This window comes from Perna viridis, chromosome 8 (assembly GCF_037379345.1).
Source record: "Perna viridis isolate PV_CMFRI_1.1 ecotype Kerala chromosome 8, ASM3737934v1, whole genome shotgun sequence".
Taxonomy (NCBI): domain Eukaryota; kingdom Metazoa; phylum Mollusca; class Bivalvia; order Mytilida; family Mytilidae; genus Perna; species Perna viridis.
Genome location: NC_142452.1, coordinates 26073801 through 26085549, shown reverse-complemented (window position 1 = coordinate 26085549; position 11749 = coordinate 26073801).

Below are 11749 nucleotides of genomic sequence, written 5' to 3'. Positions count from 1 at the left end.
ATTGAACAATTGGTGATTGATTGACTCAAATATATCTTTGTTTTGTACCTATTTCAAAAATCGAAAAAAGTGCACGATTTGTTGACCGTGGTTAACACGTTTAGGTGTGGATTCCAATGAAACGTTGTTAAAAACAGTTCATTATTGCGTCTATATGTCACAATGTTAGAAAACTGTATTACAACTGTAGATTAATGTTTTTTTCTGTCGGTTCTTTGTCTCAAAATCTACAAGTGATGAGCGGTCGTATCTAAAAATGAGACAGTTGTATACTGTCTTGATTTGAGATTACGGTTTTGGATTTATGACAACTTTCAGTAATGTGCGGTTTGTAAAGATTTTATGCAACATGAGTGTACGGTTTCCATTATTTAAATAAACTAATCCCTCTCAGAGCATCCGGTGATGATTTTATATTCACACCAGTACATATTTTAAGCTCAAAAGTCCAAACAAAATCACGAAAAAAAATCGTGTGCGTCTCGGCCGCCATTTTTAAAAATGTCGTGGTAGGGGGGCTTGTGTGCCTCAGTGATCCTAAGAGCTATGCCAGTTGGAGTTTTTTCTCCTGGTAGGGTTACCCATGCTGGAAAGGTCAAAGGTTAGAGGCCAGACTAAAGCGATCCGAACATCGACCGTGGGCCCGGTGTTTAAAATAAAAATAAAAATAAAAATAAATAAAAAGTGGGTTCACCTACTTGTTTGCCGTGAGTTGCAACCCGTGAGTTATTGGTGGGCGAGGAGGTCCTAGTGGATGAAGGTCGTATCTAGACTCCAGTCGTGACGTAACCCCCGTGTCATCGATGGCTGGATGATCGAGGATACGGCTATATATGCCACTCGGCTCTTAGGTCATCTAAACGGGAGATCGGATGGACCCGGTTCGATCAATCGGCTGGTCACGCCATGCCCTTCATTTGTCCACCTGCTTTACTGATGGCATTTTGTTAAATCCAATGTTTCTAAGATTTTCAAAAGCTTACAAATGGCAAATGAAGAAGGCGGTGGCTCATAGGTCAATCGAGTAGTACGCTGTCTATGCGCCATTGATAGATACGCTCTGTTCGAGTATGTCGTCTCTGGAATCCCTGATGCTATCTGCTGGAAGTTCGTAGAGTCCTAGCATCGCCCGTGTTGGCACTCGGTGGCGGGTGGGGAACAGAGACGATGAAACTTACTAAAACTTAACATGGCGACAAAAAACAACGGGGAGTCCAATGTTTCTTATTCAAAAAAACGAAAAAGTGATGTCTGCAATTCTTCTGACGAAAGTGATAAAAACTGGCCAAGATTTATTGTAATTTCTGCAAAAGATAAAGACAAAAATGTTAATGAACTTTCTCCTTTTTTAATACAGAAAACTATCAAGGGTGTAGCTGGTGATGTTAAAGATACAAAGAAAATAAGATCAGGAATTTTAATTGAATGCCTCAGACCTGGCCAATCATCAAATTTGTTAAAATTAACCAGGATTGGTGACCTTGATGTGGTTTCATCTGCACACAAGTCACTAAATCAGTCACAGGGTGTCCTTAAATACCGGGGTCGAGACCTCGACGCCTTGACTGATGAAGAGATCTGTGAGGAATTGAAATCACAAGGCGTTAAGTCAGTGAAAAGATTTACTTCTCGACGTGCAGATGCAACCACACCAATGAGAACAATCCTGTTAACATTTAGTTCCACTTCAGTGCCATCTCATGTCTACATTGGTCCATACAGGACAGCTGTCAGTCTGTATATTCCTAACCCACTTCGGTGTTTTAAATGCCAGAAGTTTGGGCATGGAAAGGGCCAGTGTAGAGGAAAACTGTTTTGTTTCCGATGCTCTGAAGAAGAACACGAGGGAATCGACTGCAGAAAAGATCTGAAATGCAGAAACTGTGAGGAAGCTCACATGTCATCATCTAAAGATTGCCCTCTTTATAAGAAAGAAAAAGATATTTTAAAGATAAAAACTGAAAACAAAATTTCATATAGTGAAGCTCGCCAGAAGTGGTCCCTTTCCAACAATTTTCTTGCATCTGGCAAAACATCTTATGCTAGTGTTGCAAAGCGTGCTTGTCTGTCCTCGACTGTTGAGGTGCAGACGATCATGAGTTGGAAAGAGGATATCAATGGTCTTGCCAAACTGCCCACTGAAGTATCCACCAAAATAATGAAACCATCCAAAAAATGTTTAGAGGAAATTAAAAAGGCCAGATCTAAGAAATCTCACCAATGTTCCCAGACTCAGTCATCCCAAAATTCCGGATCATCTTCAAAATCATCTCCATCATCACAACAGTCATCGTCTTCCAAATCTCAACAGAAGAATGTCCAACCCCCAAAACAGTTGGGGAATTTCCGTGTGGAGGACTTGGAGAAATCCAAGTCTAGGCGACAGATTGTGTCGCCTGTGGTGTCAGACTCGGATTCCGAATCTGACATGGAAACAACAGATCATGGACTTTGTCCAGGTGAAAACTGGCTGGGTCCCGACCTTGATCAGATTGACCAAACAGATCCTGTTGCCATGAAAAAATACAAGGAGCAGCGCGCTCAGTCAATTCGAATTGACCTTAATGGTGGCACTCGTACTAGGAGGGCATCGAGTCGTGGTCGCGGATCCAAGTCAGAGAAAATATCCCCCATTCGTCACCCATAAAAATGGCCAAATTACTTCAATGGAATTGTCGAGGTTTAAAGGCTAATATTTTGGAATTAACTCTTCTTGTTCAATCTATTTTACCAGTTGCATTATGTCTCCAGGAGACTCATTTAAAAGAAACGGATCAAATTTCTATAAAAGGATATACAATGTATAGTACATTTGCTGAGGCAAATGAACGAGCTGCTGGTGGATCTACCATTTTTTATTAGGGACAGAGTAATACATAGTTCAGTTCCTTTAACTACCGATCTACAAGCAGTGGCCGTTCGGTTATCCCTTGATAAAACCATAACCGTTTGTTCCATTTACATTCCCCCAAATTCAATTTTGTGCAGAAATAAATTAGTTGATTTGGTTAAACAGTTGCCCAAACCATTTATTATTTTGGGTGACTTTAATGCTCATAATCCTTTATGGGGAAGTAATCATACGAATGATAAAGGTAAAAAAGTTGAGGAGCTCCTTCAGCAAGAAGATTTGTGCATATTTAATGACGGATCTTCAACGTTCCTTCATTCAGGCAATGGATCGTATTCTTCTATTGATTTAAGCATTTGTGATCCTCTCGTACTTTCAGAGTTTACATGGCGAGTTCATGATGACTTGTGCGGGAGTGATCATTTTCCAATTATTTGGAGCATTTATCCTCCAAAACGGAGGAACGTCAACCTCGTTTTAAACTTGAGAAAGCAGATTGGGCTTCATTTGAAGCCCACTGTCTTGAAGAATTACGATTAGAAACGATGAAGGATGTTGAAGATCCCATTTTATTATTTAATGAAAGACTGACATCAATTGCTAATAAAACAATACCTAAAACCTCGACAAATCCAAAAAGGCCTAGTAAACCATGGTTTACTGATGAGTGCGACAAAGCGATCGAAGAACGCAACAAGGCCCATCGCCGGTTTGACAAAAATCCTACACCAGCAAATCTGTCAAACTTCGAATATTTCGAGCAAAAGCTCGACGTACATGTAAACAAGCCAGACGAACCTCTTGGAAAAATTTTGTTTCTAGTATTAAATCTCACACTCCCCTCAATAAAGTACGGAATTTTATAAGAAAAGTAAAAGGAAAAAATTCGAATTCTTCAGTGAAACACCTTAAAGTTGGTAATACCACTCTAACCACCGAAAAAGATATCGCCAATAAGCTAGCTGAAACATTCGCTAAACATTCATCCTCAACTAACTACAAACCGGATTTTCAAAAAATTAAATCATCTGCAGAAAAGACAAAATTAAACTTCAAGTCAAATAATGCTGAATCCTACAACTCTCAATTTTCTATAGAGGAACTAAAATCGTCACTGGCTAAAGCCCACGATACCGCTAGTGGGCTAGATAATATTCACTATCAACTTTTGAAACATCTTCCTGATCCATCTCTACATACACTTCTTGCGTTAATGAACGATATATGGACTTCTGGTAACGTTCCGTCCATCTGGAAAACGGCTTCAGTAGTCCCTATTCCAAAACCAGGAAAAGATCATACGGATCCTTCAAATTATCGCCCGATCGCATGGACAAGCTGCGTCTGCAAGACAATGGAAAGAATGGTCAATGATCGCCTTGTGTGGTTCCTTGAGAAGCACAACTTACTCACTAATATTCAGTGTGGTTTTAGGCAAGGCAGAAGTACTCTTGACCATTTAGTCCGGTTTGAAACGCTCATCAGAAATGCATTTGCTAAAAATGAACATGTTGTGTCGGTCTTTTTCGATTTGGAAAAATCTATGACACGACGTGGAAATATGGTATTTTAAAAGATATATTTGATATGGGGTTGAAAGGAAGACTTCCTCTGTTCTTGTCTAATTTTTTGTCAGATCGTCATTTTAATGTGAGGGTAAATTCGACTTTTTCTGAGGAGAAGGAACAGGAAATGGGTGTTCCACAGGGAAGTATTCTTTCTGTCACTCTCTTCAGTATTAAAATTAATAGTTTAGCCCAAGTTTTGAAGGACAATATTGACGGTTCCTTGTATGTAGACGACTTTTTGATCTGCTACAGGGGACAAAATATGAGTAATATTGAAAGGCAGTTACAACTTTGCCTCAAAAGAATTGAGAAATGGGCTTTGGAGAATGGGTTTTAAGTTTTCTACATCTAAAACTGTTGGTATGCACTTTTGTCGAAAGCGAAAGCTGCATCCGGACCCAAATCTCTTTCTTTATGGTAATAAAATCAAAATAGTAGAAGAAACAAAATTCCTTGGATTACTTTTTGATAGTAAACTTTCTTTTCTTCCCCATATCAAATTACTTAAATCTAGGTGTCTTAAGGCACTAGATATTTTAAAAATGGTGTCCAGTACCGATTGGGGTGCTGATACCTCAATTTTATTAAATTTATATAAATCTTTGGTTAGGTCTAAACTTGATTATGGATCTATTGTTTATGGTTCCGCCAAAAAATCTTACCTTAAAATTTTAGACGCTGTTCACCACCAGGGGTTTGCGACTTTGCCTTGGTGCCTTCAGAACCTCTCCTATTGAGAGCCTTTATGCCGAGGCAAATGAACCATCCCTTGGAGACAGACGTTTGAAATTAGGTCTTCAATATGTAAGTAAATTTATGGCCTACCCAGATAGCCCTGCCTACGACTGTGTCATTAATCCTATTTATGTCGACATTTATCGAAAACATGAAAGCAAAACCCCTCCTTTTGGAATTAGAATAAAACCTCATTTGGAAGCAATTCATCTGGAAACCAATGCAGTGACACCTGTTGTTACTTCGAAATGCCCTCCATGGGAGCTTCCACATCCTTCTTTCACTTTTGATCTGCGTGAATATAAAAAGTCCGATACCAATCCTTTATTTTTACAACAAACATTTTCTGAAATTAAAGCAAATTATCCGGATTTTTCGACGGTGTATACAGATGGCTCAAAAGATGGCGATAGCGTTGCATGTGCTGCTGTCCATGGTGACAGAACTGTAACTGAACGGTTGCCATCGAGCGCTTCCATATTCACAGCTGAAGCTCGAGCCATATTGTTAGCACTTAAATTGATTACTCAATCTAATCTGTCACAGTTTATTATTTGTTCTGACTGTTTGAGCTGTCTTTTGGCAATTAAGAATCACAAACTGAAAAACACTCTTATTTTACAAATTTTGTATTTTATTCATCGACTTCGGGAATTTGATAAAGAGATTGTTTTTCTCTGGGTACCCAGTCATGTTGGTATTCAGGGGAATTCAGATGTAGACAGGGTTGCCAAAAAGGCATTAAATGAAATAATAAAGGACGTTAGTTTGCCATACACCGATTTTAAACCTTTAATAAGGAAATATATTTTAAAGATGTGGCAGGATCGTTGGGACAGTCTTGAACACAACAAACTCAATTCCATAAAACCCGATCTAGGCTTTCATCAATCCGGGTCGGGCAATCGCAAAGAGCAAGTGGTCATGACTAGATGCCGCATTGGACATTCTAGATTTACACATGGCCATTTGCTTGTTGGTGATTTTCCACCTGAGTGTATCCCATGTGATCGCCCTTTCTCTATCAAACATGTTCTTCTAGATTGTGTGGATTTTGCCAACACCAGGCAAAATTATTTTGACTGCGCCAATATGTTTGATTTGTTCAAGACCGTTTCATCTGAAAACATCATCGATTTCTTGCGGGACATCGGTTTATTTAATAAAATCTAAATTGAATACATTCCTTAGTTTTTCAATATTTTAAATGTTTTATCGAATTTATATTTCTATATGTATTTTATGTCTTAGGTTCACCTTTTATGTACCTTTTTATATTTAAATAGCTGCTTGTTTTAATTTCATTATTTTATAAGGAGACTTTGATCTTAATTTTAATATTTTCCTTGCATTAAATGTTCTTGCCGTGATATGGCCCTGGTCGCCGAAACGGCAATAAACAACAACAATCAATCAATCAATCATTTTTAAAATGGCCGCAAACGCGGTCGAAAATTCAAATTTGTCAAATTTCGATGGAAGTTGATATCTAGGTTCTTTAGGTCGTCCCGATTAAGAATCTGCGGCTCAGTTGGCAAGTTGAACTACGTATCGACCGGCATTTTCAACATGGCCGTCATTGGAGTCGAAAATTCAAACTTTCGGTTTCGTTGAAATTTGTTATCCACGTTCTTTTCGTTGCCTCGATTAATAATAAGCAGTTCCATTGACAATATGTTTCTCAAAGGACAGATCAGGAAACGGTAGTCAACTTCTACACCTTTCGTGGAAACGTAAATTTTAATTAATATTATTATTTTAATTATCCTGTCATAAAAAAATGTTGAAAGTGTCCGCCCTTTTTCTCGAAAGTGGCTGGTCCGATTGAGATGAAACTTTTAAAGAAGTTAGAAGTACTCTTCAAAGGAGCAGAACTTCGGTAAAAAATTTCCAGCTGCCGCAATTTTTTTTTTCAAAATGGCGGCCGGACTAAAGGTTCCCGTTTTTTTACACCGGAAATTGGAACATCAAATATCTCAAAAAAACTGCTGATCAGAATTTAACGAAACTTGGTATATATTTTCAGCTCAATGGAACAAACAAAATCACGAAAACAAATGATGTGCGTCTCGGGCGACATTTTAAAAATGGCCCCCGCGGTCGAAAATCTGACTTTGTCCGATTTTTATTAAAGTTGATATCTAGGTTCTTTGAGTCGTCCAAGTTAAGAATCTGCGGCTCTATCGATAATTTGAACTATGTACTGACCGCTATTTTAAAAGTGGCCGCCACATGGTCAAAAATTTTAATTTGTCCAATTTTGATGAAAATAAATATATATAGGTTGTTGAAGTCGCCCCGGTTAAGAATATGGGACTCAATTTATAATTTTAACTACGACCGCCATTTTCAAAATGGCCGCCACCGCGGTCGAAAATTTTAATTTGTCCGATTTTTATGAAAATTAATATCTAGGTTCTTGAAGTCGCCCCGATTGAGAATCTGCGGTTCAATCGATAATTTGAACTACGTAACGTTTGCCATTTACAAAATGGCTTTCACCGCGGTAAAAACTTCAAAGTTGTTTGTTTTTTTATATCTAGGTTCTATAAAAATATTCAAACCTATATAAAAATATTCTCCAATGGTAAAAAAAAACACATGTGTTACAATATTCTCAACTGGTAAAAAACACAGTGAAAAGAAAAACAAGAATTGTTCATAGAAAAGTCCCTGAAATCGATTATTGCTTAGTCGAGCAATGAATTTTAATTTGAAGCATGTTCATTGCTCATTATATGTTTTGAAAGGCTAAAACGCCAAGCAAAACTGGTACTGCACTTTAAACATCGGTACTGTTTAACACCTTCGTGTTTTCATTTGATATCATATGTCAACATGTCATACCTTGTAAATAAGAATCACACAAAGCGCACTTGTAAGATTTTGGCTTCTCTTTACTCTGTCGGTCACTGGTCTTTTGGTGCCTCAACACAGCCGATTTGTAGTAAAACTTTAAATTGCATCCAGTTCATTTGAAGGGTTTGATGTTATTCTGTGAGTTAACAAATCCTTCGAAATGACCTTTATTTGTAAAAGACTTTTGCAAATTTGACAATTATATTTAAGTTTGTTTAAGTAAGCATCTGCTTGCCTCTTTAGCTCACTGTTTGTATTGCATCGCCCAAAAACATCACAAATCTGGTATAAAAATTTGTTATTATTCTCGTGGTCCTTCGTTTGTGTAGAAAGTTGGAATGGATCATACACGACTTCAGAAAAGATTCGTTGGCGGCTACGATGCCCATCTTAAGATGTAGCTGTAAACAAAAATGATTTTCTGTGATCAAACGAAATAATTTTAATTGGTGTTGTATTTTTAAAAAAAGCGTTAACGAAAATTTGATACTAAATATGAACTAAATGTGACAAGTCAGGAAACAAGTCTAAATCCAATCTTGTATATACTTAAATCAATTGTTAATAGAGAAAAGCAGACAAGGAACATAAATAAAATTTCTCGACATAACTTGACATAACATTTATTGTATTCTTATGTTAAAAAGTCATTTCTGAAATTTCAACATGTCTCTCTTTGTTAAGGAATGCATTCAACATTTAATTATGAATAATCGGGTTAATAATCTTCCCTGGTAAATTGCTTTATCAGTTTTTTGAAGGCACAGTATATGGAATTTTCTTCAGTTAACAGACATGACTTTATGAAAATATACGTCCTTTAGAATTATGTTAAATTTTATTTTTTTGTCAAAAATGGAAACTGAACACTCGTGTAGCATAAAATCTTTACAAACCGCACATTACTGAAAGTTGTCATAAATCCAAAACCGTAATCTCAAATCAAGACAGTATACAACTGTCTCATTTTTAGATACGACCGCTCATCACTTGTAGATTTTGAGACAAAGAACCGACAGAAAAAAACATTAATCTACAGTTGTAATACAGTTTTCTAACATTTTGACATATAGACGCAATAATGAACTGTTTTTAACAACGTTTCATTGGAATCCACACCTTAACGTGTTAACCACGGTCAACAAATCGTGCACTTTTTCGATTTTTGAAATAGGTACAAAACAAAGATATATTTGAGTCAATCAATTACCAATTGTTCAATTACTCGTTTGATAATATAAACTCCTGTAACTACTAGATTCCATACCTGTGTCCTCGGCACTGCAATATCGTTACGTCACAGAAAAATAATTCCAAACCTTCGGAATCGGAGTGGATAGGAGATCGTGGATATGTCGTTAAGAATGTGATTTAGCCGAGTAAATATGTAAAGGGTAGTTTCATAAAATTAATTTGATATATTTACATGTATTTGCTTATATATGATTTTATGTAAATAAGTGTTGATTAATGATTGCTATTTTGTTAATGATACCAGAGCTGATTCGTGTTGTGTTTGCTGTATTCCCGCCTGTTGGGACTGCATTTCGTTTGATAATAGAAAATTCATTCCCCTTAACGGAAAAATCTACAAAGAAAAGTACAACAACAAAAATATTAATAAACTTTCACATTAGTACAGTGTAAAGTTGCAAATTTTTAATTGTTGATGAGTTTGTTTGTTGTTATGAAGACGATATGTTGCATGTATAACAATAATGTTTATGGTAATTAAAATCCAATTTAACGACTTTGATAAGACAAACTTATTTAAACGAACACACTGTTATTCAGCTTAAAAATTCGTCTGCATGAGCCTATTGCAGGTCCGGGTGTCAACAGTATATGCCTGCAGCAGAGCTAAGCTTGTCGTAAAAGGCGACTAAATAGTGCTAAGAAACCTAGCCGGGGGCTAGGGCGCTCTGCACAAATAGCAACTGGGATGTGTGCCTCAGGTGATGGAATAGGGTACCCCTGGCGTGTAACATGCTGGGGTCGTCAGACTATAATACGGAAAACCTGACCGCAAACCATAGTGGTGCACCGTGTTGGGAAAGATGCCACGTTCGTCGCACGTTAAAGAACCCTGCTGTGGTATTAGGTAGGAGTAGGCACCTTTGCGCTCCGCCGCAGGAGACTAAACTGCCCGACCCTACCTTTTATCTTGTGGCAATCCAAATTTGTCGACCCTTTTATCCTTGTGTCCCATCCCTTTTTTCATTTCGTCATCATCATTTCATGTTCATTTTATCCTCCCTTTCATGTTCATCGCCTGAATATAGCTGCAATATTGCTGCTCGGGCGTTAAACCTCAACAATCAATCAATCAATTATGTGCATGATCTTGTTTTCCTTATTTTCGGTTTGCTAACTTTTGTATATTGATTGTTTCTGATTCCTGTTTTCACGCTAAGGTTATGAACTTTGATTTTGATGAACCTGAACTGTTCTGTTGTTGACCCTTCGGTATTTTTGTTGCGCATTTTCAGTTCTGAATACAGCTTTTGAATGAAATTGAACTACACACAACAAATCTTTCCCATTCACTGGACAATGTGCATTCGCCATAATGCATTTTCAGTGTCAATAATTATGTATATTGATTGTTAAATACTTGTCTCCAATACACGCAGATGAATAAAATCATCCCTGGCTTTCCTTTATTTATGTGTACAAAAATATATTTGATTTCTAGGAAAATAGAACGTACAAAAAAATCTTAAACAAATCTATTAAAACATTCGTAGTGCACCTAGTCCATTTTCCCAGTTTTTAGTGGAAACCGAATTGCAAATTTACTTTGGTAACTTTGAATATATAAGTTTGGCCATTTCATGTTCTTTGTTGTCTTTGTCTGTTTTCCATGTCGTTTTTTTTTTTTTTTTGACCTTGGATAACATTCTTTGATTTCTGCTAGAATAGTGATTCCCTCGATTACTCTTTGCTATTCTGGAATTGTGCATGTGTCAATACTTTTTGTACGGGTTGTAATAAAAAAATACCTGTTCTTCTGTATATTTCTCTAGCACTAATAAAAAATCTCCCTCCTCTCAGTTCGTCTTTAAATGTCATTTTACAAGAAAAAAACTGTTTCTGTATGTAAATGGTCTGCTTTCAATCTGATAGAAAACATGTTTGCAACAGGTGGATTTTTGCTTCCACATCCTCTTGTGAGGCAGATGCTGAACTAGAAACGGCTTTTTCTGTTGAAAGATTTCCAAATGTAAATGTTCAAAATCCTGAGCTATTTAAATTTAGTTTAAGGAGATACTTTGTGGTCTTTGTAATTCAACACAACTGGTCTTATATCACTTAATATTATTTTTTTTATAAATCTCTGATGTAACTAGGAAGTAATATATTCTAGTGGCATCGCTTTTGTTTTGATTACACCAAGTTCACTGAATTTTATTAGATTTTTTTCTCTCCATACGTCTAATAAATTAAGTGATTTTACAAGAAGTTTAAGATTAGAGGCTGTTTTTTTATATGTTGGTTAAGTTATTTTATTTTTAGTATTTTTAATATCTTATGTGGAAAAGATATCGTTGTGTTCACCACTTATCACTAATAAACCAATGATTTTTTTTTACATAAATGGGACTTATTAAGATTGTAAACTTAGTTTATTTTGTTGATCCATATAGCCACACCCCTTGAATTACTGCACCCGTTACTAAGGTAAATATCAACCTCAAAGTCGGTATGTAATTTTGAATGTATGTTTTCAGATAAG